The sequence below is a fragment of the Lontra canadensis genome, unplaced genomic scaffold (genome assembly GCF_010015895.1).
Source record: "Lontra canadensis isolate GAN:19392208 unplaced genomic scaffold, GSC_riverotter_1.0 scaffold144, whole genome shotgun sequence".
Taxonomy (NCBI): domain Eukaryota; kingdom Metazoa; phylum Chordata; class Mammalia; order Carnivora; family Mustelidae; genus Lontra; species Lontra canadensis.
The window spans coordinates 2,446,130-2,453,158 of NW_022631138.1; positions in this window are offsets into that span (position 1 = coordinate 2,446,130).

Here is a 7,029-nt window from a genome sequence, read left to right on the forward strand (position 1 = left end):
CTGAAAGCCAATGGAACCAAACCCAAGTCAGAATATGAATTATTTGCAGTACTGTCCTGATGGGTGAGCTGGACCATTTCCCATGGTCATGAGCATGGATAATTCTCTTTATAAATAATTTGTTTGCTCAAAACAGACCATACAACAAAGACATTCATACTGAAACAGACAAAAAAGCTTACCTACTCCCAAAATTTTGTGTGCTTTTTTTTGTGTGTAAATTACCCTGTGGTGGGCAATTCTAAACGCACTCCCACAACCCCAATTTCCCATCCCCCGGCTAGTCAATCATGTGTTAATCTGTGAAGGGGCTTTGCGGAAGTAAGTAATGTTAATAACTACCTGAACTCAAAACAGGGAGAGTGTCCTGAACTACCCAGGTGGATCCAGTGTACTCGCATGAGCCCTTAAAAATAGAAGAAGGCAGATGGAGAAGTCAGAGAAGTTTGAAGTATGAGAGGAACTTGACCTGCCATCGCTGGAGGGAACACATGGAATGTAGGCAGACTGGAAGGGCAAAGACTGTCAGCTTCGAGCTGACAGCCAGCAAGAAAATGGATTCCTCATTCCCATCACCACAAGCAACTGGCTTTGGCCAACACCCTGAATAGCCTGGAAGTGGATTCTTCCCAGAGCCTCTGCATAAGAGTCCTCAATTTTTGCTTGTGAGACCCCAAACAGAGGAACCAGCCAAGCCCACCAATTTCCAACCTGCAAAACTGTGAGACAATACATTTGTGTTGTTTTAGGTCCCTAAGCTGGTGATCCCTTGTGAGAGCCCCCACAGGAAACTAATTCAGGTCCCCTCAGTCTCCTTTACTCTGGAACATTTCCTGAGACTTTCCGTCTTGATTCCTGACGTCTTATGATGAGTACAAGCAGTTATTCGTAGTTATTGTCTGTTTCATGAATAGATTCTCATTATAGTTTGGGAACATTCCAAACAATGGTGCTGGGCACCACATCAGCAGGTACATTGTGTTTTTCTCCCAATATAATGATGTTAACTTTGATTACACTTGCCAGGCTTCTCTTCTTTAAAACCACTACTGTCCCCTTTGTAGTTAATAAAAACCTTTGCCAGAAGACACCTTGAGACAATATACATATCTTGCTCCTCTTAAACCTTTGCCCACCAATTCAACAACCGCTGGTGACCCTTGCCTGGAAGAGTTGTTATGACAGTTGCACACTCTGTCAGGATCAATTCTAGCTCTATTAGCTTAACATTTTTGTTTGGACCAGCTTCTCCACATAAAGCAATGCTACAGATTGCCCCTAATTAGCCAATGTTCATCAACAATTTTAGCATCCGTTTTGTGTTTTAGGTTTCACCATAAAGCTGTATCATGCTTAACCGGACGAGGGCATTTAGCTTGTTTCTGCTTGGTCACAGTTTTTAATTATGTGGGGCCAGAGACATAGAGTCTTACCATCATAATTTGCATTTTGTTGTTTGCTAAATTGTTTGGTAAAAGAATTACTGAGTCTACGGGCGCCTGCGTGGTTCAGCTGGTTAAGAGTCTGACTCTTGGTTTCAGGTCATGATCTCAGGGTCACGAGATCGAGATCCATGTTGGGTTCTGTGCTGGGCATGGAGCCTGCTTAAGATTCTCTCTCTCTCTCAAAATAAATAAATAAATAAATAAAATTACTGAGTCTAAGATTGAATATATTTTTCATTTAAAAAATTCATTTTAATTTCTTCTTCAGTGAAATATCTGTCCTTTTCCCACTTTTCTATTTATGTATTTGTTCTTTCCTTCTTGATGTAGTTATGTCCTTTTTAAAAAGATTTTATTTGGGGTGCCTGGGTGACTCAGTGGGTTAAAGCCTCTGACTCAGGTCATGATCCCAGGATCCTGGGATCGAGCCCTGCATTGGGCTCTCTGCCTAGCAGGGAGCCTGCTTCCTCCTCTCTCTCTGCCTACTTGTGATCTCTGTCTGTCAAATAAATAAATAAAATCTTTCAAAGAAAAAAAGGTAAGATTTTATTTATTTATTTGGCAGAGAGAGAGAGAGAGAGACAGCAAGAGAGGGAACACAAGCCGGGGGGGTGGGGCGGAGAGGGAGAAGCAGGCTTCTCACCAAGCTGGGAGCCCCATGCAGAGCCTGATCCCAGGACCCCAGGATCATGACCGGAGCCAAAGGCAGATGCTTAACTGACTTTGCCACCCAGGCGCCCCTAGTTATGTGTTTGTATGTTTTTCTTTTCTGTTTGCTCCACTGCTCCTGAAGGCAGGAACTGTGAACGTCTTATTCACTTACTCATTTCAGCACTTAGGATAGGACCTGACCCCTTCCCATGTGGTGAATAAATACTTGCCAGATGAGGGAGAGGAATACTGGGACACCTGAGTGGCTTAGTGGGTTAAGTGACCAACTCTTGGTTTCTGCTCAGGTCATGATCTCAGGGTTGTGGGGTCCAGCCCCATGCCTGGGAGCCTGCTTGGATTGTCTCCCTTTGTCTCCCTCTCTTACCCACTCTCTCTCTCTTTTAAATAAATAAATAAAATCTTAAAAGAGAGAGAGAAATATTTATGATGCCTCTTTTTATTGTAAAGATCTATATGAAGCAATCGGTCATCAGCCACCATATGTTGGGCACCGTGCTCAGTGACTTGGGCAGTCTACTCTCGTACACTGATGACAGGTCTGTGAGGGAGATTTGGTTATTTCCTCTACCTACCCAGATGAGGCACCCAGAGATTTCAGACGTTAGCCATGGCTAGACAAGCAACAAGGGGTTGGGGCTGGCGTTCAAACACAGGCAGTCAAGCTGCTGTGTGTATGTTGTTTGGGACAGTGAAATGTAAATATTTTGTTGTAGTATTTACCTCTGTTTCATTTATAGAGTTCAGTTTTGCTGTTACAACTGACTCTTTTTATGTGGACCCTGGAACTAAAGTTAATATGGAAATAATTTGCATGCAGGTTTGCTAATAATCAGGCCCAATGCAGATAATAAACAATAGATAATGAAAATCCTGTTTAGACAACTCTGAAAATTCTTATCTCTACCATACAGAATAACCTGTAAAAAAGAAGGAATCAAGAAACCTCTTGATGGAACATACAATGGCTTCTTAGTGCAAAATGGAACTAATCCTGAAATGACTGTATACTGAAAGTATCCCCCAGAGTGCCTGGGTGGCTCAGTCAGTTAAGTGTCTGACTCTTGGTTTTGGCTCAGGTCATGACCTCAGGGTCATGTGATCAAGCCCCACATCAGGCTCCATGCTGAGATTCTCTCTCTCCCTCTTCCTCTGTCCCTCCCTCCTCTCTCTCAAATAAATAAATTTTTTTTAAAGTATACCCCAACTAATAAGTAACAATATATTAACTAAGTTTGCTTTATGTTATACTGATTTATTTTCCCAACTGACTTCTTTCCAGAGCCTTTAAGGAGACTATAACTGGCTCTAGTTAACACTCCTCTTCTTTGGCAGTCCTGTCAGGGAAAAGGGCTGGAGTTCTTTGAAATTATTACCTTTTGGCAACTTGCACAAAGTCTTCACTAGCTTGAGCCAATTCCTCTGCCATCTTCTCCAAAGAGGCGAATACTTCATTTTCCATATCTTTCCTCTCCATCGAAATGATCAGATGGCAAAGTTGGACAGTCATTGGGGAGATGATTTTCTCAATGGCCCTGTTCTGTATCATGGAGCCAATGTCTTCCAAGAGGAAAGATTCCATCTCTTCCAGTCTGTGAACAGAAGTGTGACGTGATCTGAGCCCATGCTTACTCACATGTATAAATATTTCTCCAACTTGATGTTCATCTAATTTTACCTCTACAATGGGAAAGAAATCTACAAAGTATTAAAGGGCTAAGTGGAGGTAATTTTCAGGACCCTACAAGTATAGAATATATTGTGGCTTAGCAGCAACATGCTAAAAAAAAGTAAAAGAAGGATACTTGAGACAGGTTCAGAGGAAGGCAAATAGGAAGGAAAACGGAGTCACTCATGCAAACTGTATGACAAGACCAGTTTAAGCAGTGGTTAATCTGATTAAGAAGACATGACTGAGGTCTTCATTATTTGGAGAACTACATACAGTAGAAGAAAGAAAATTTTTAAAGATTTTTATTTACTTATTTGAGAAAGAGAGCACAAGCAGAGGGAGTTGCAGGCAGAGAGAGAAGCAGCCTCCCCACTGAGCAAGGTGCCCAACTCAGGACTCAGTCCCAGGACCTTGGGATCACAACCCAAGCCAAAGGCAGACACCCAACTGATTAAGCCACCCAGGGACCCCTCAAAGAAAGAAATTTTGCCTGACTTTTATTCTATGGAGCTTCTCAGAACAAGGGATGAAAGTCATATGGCAAGAGAAAGTTCTCACTTAGGTTGAATGGACATCTCAAATAAAAATTCTCAAAGACCCTAGGAGTCCTATTACTTGGAGATAAATAAACTTCTTTTCCCTGGCAGTATACAAGGCTGAATGACAACTTGAGGATAGTATATAGAAATTTCAAGCATCGTGTGGGCAAATGGACAAATTCCAGTACTGAAATTTTTTTTAAAGATTTACTTTTATTTATTTGACAGACAGAAATCACAAGTAGGCAGAGGCAGGCAGAGAGAGAGGGGGGAAGCAGGCTCCCCACTGAGCAGAGAGCCCGATGTGATATGGGGCTCCATCTCAGGACCCTGAGATCATGACCTGAGCCGAAGGCAGAGGCATTAACCCACTGAGCCACCCAGGCGCCCCTGAAATGTTTTTGATCAATAATTCCAAGAGTGTAGCCGTGCATAGGGAGCCAACAAGGGAGAAAAACATGGACATTTTTGCTTACCTTGATGAGAAGATACTTTCCACTCTCTAAGCCAAAGAGAAGACCCCTGAATTCACTCTAAATGTAAGAAACCCAGTTTGGGTCTTTTTTTTTTTTTTTTAATTCAGCAACAGGAATCTATTTACATCCACACTACAGTTCAAGACTGTGGCATTGCCCAGCAACTGTTAGCTGACTCTGCCACTGACGTCACAGGCAGGATTGCTAAGAAGCAAACATCATAATTTATGCATGCAGCTATAGAGGGTCTGCTGTTTCTGCAGTATTAAAAGTCCTGCTTCTCCACAAGAATAAGAACGAGGTTCAAGTATGAGAAAAAAGCTAACTTGTTTTAGTCAATCCAGTCATAAAAATAAAACTCAACTATGAGTCTTTGGACAGTTTTGTTGTGGGCAACAAAAAGGAAATTTGGCACTAGTGCTAATAAAAGGCAGATGATGAATCACTGAGCAATTGAATTAACTTGGCTTCTTTCTAGTTCCTTCGTGTGGATTTTCACAAGAATTTGCTGAGGGAATATTCTGGCTATTTCTTGGAACAAAAAAAGGAATTGGGGCTTAAACTAGAGGAAAAATAGACTTTAATTTATATTAATTTGTATTGTGTCCCAGGTGTTTTCCACATATCAGTTCACTTATTCCATAGAATAATTTAGTTAGGTAAGTATTTTTTTTTAAAGATTTTATTTCACAGATAGAGATCACAAGTAGGCAGAGAGGGAGAGAGAGGGGTGGGGGGAGGAAGTAGGCTCCCCGCCCAGCAGACAGCCCGATGCGGTACTCGATCCCAGGACCCTGAGATCATGACCTGAGCTGAAGGCAGAGGCTTAACCCACCGAGCCACCCAGGCAGCCCAGTTAGGTAAGTATTGTTAAGTTCACTTTATGAGTGAAGAAACTGAAGACTGGGGCATATGAATAGTACCAAGTTTCTGAGAATTATTTCCTATTCAAATTACTGGACTTTTAGTAAGTTCCTAGAAATTACTGTTTGAGTTGTGTCTGGTCAGGAAAACAGAAACCACTTTAGGTATTTAAAATAGAGGGAATTTGGTTCAAGGAATTAATGACAACAGCGCTGGGAAGGATGGTGACTGAGGCAGGACTTCTGGTAACAGCTGAGTGAGGAGACAATCAAATCCTCTTCCTCAGAAGCAACTCCAAAGATGGATGAAATGGCCCTAAAACAACCATTTCAGCACTCTGGAAGTTGACCAAAGGCAAAAAAACAATCCTAGGAATGGTTATGCATGAGCACTTGCTGGACGTTGTGGAGCTCTATGGCATTCCAGTCTGGGGCTGATTCCATCTAAGCCATCAACATGGGGTTCAGCCAGAGAGGGAGGTCCAGAAGAACCAGTAGCTTCTCTCTTGCCATTGAGAGGGATTCCCTCAGTTTGGAGTGGTGGATGATGACACCCAGGATGACTGTCATTGAAAGTGATTTCCCCGAGGCAGGAGAGTCTGTGTTTATCACAAGTCAAACTATCCTGCAGCCTATAGGGCAATGGCACTGGATGTTAATTCAAACCAACAGAAAGCAATGAAGAAGTCCTATAAAGTTAATTACATAAGTTATTATCAGAACCGTACACACATTTTCTTCTTTTCTCTTAACAGATTTAAAAATATAAGATTATGTAAAGTAACTATAACACTGTATTGTTGGATTTACAAGAAAAAGAGCATGAAGGAAGAGAAAGAGAGAATAGAACTACATTAAAGCAAATTTTCATTATTTTACCAGAATTAAAATAGTATTAACTTGCAGCAGATTTTTTTTTCAAAGTTAACGTGCACGTTATAATCCCAATTGCAAACACCAAGAAAATAACTGAAAAAACAATAAAAGGGGCACCTGGCTAGCTCAGGTGGTGGAGCATGTAACTCTTGATCTTGGAGTTGTAGGTTCAAGCCCTACCTTGAGTGTAGAGATTAAGAGCCTGACATGGGGCTTGATCTCACAACCCTGAGATTATGACCTGAGCCAGAACTAAGAGTTGGACATTTAACTGACTGAGCCACCCAGGCACTGCCCCCAAAATAAAATATTTTTTTTAAAAACACTAAAGTTAACCAAAAATTAATTAAAATTGCACACTAGGGGCACCTGACTAGCTCAGGCAGAGGAGCATGTCTACTCAGGGTCATGAGTTCAAGCCTCACGTTGGGTAGAGAGCTTAATTTAAAAAGTAAACTAAGAAAACATACTAAAAGCATTTATTTTACA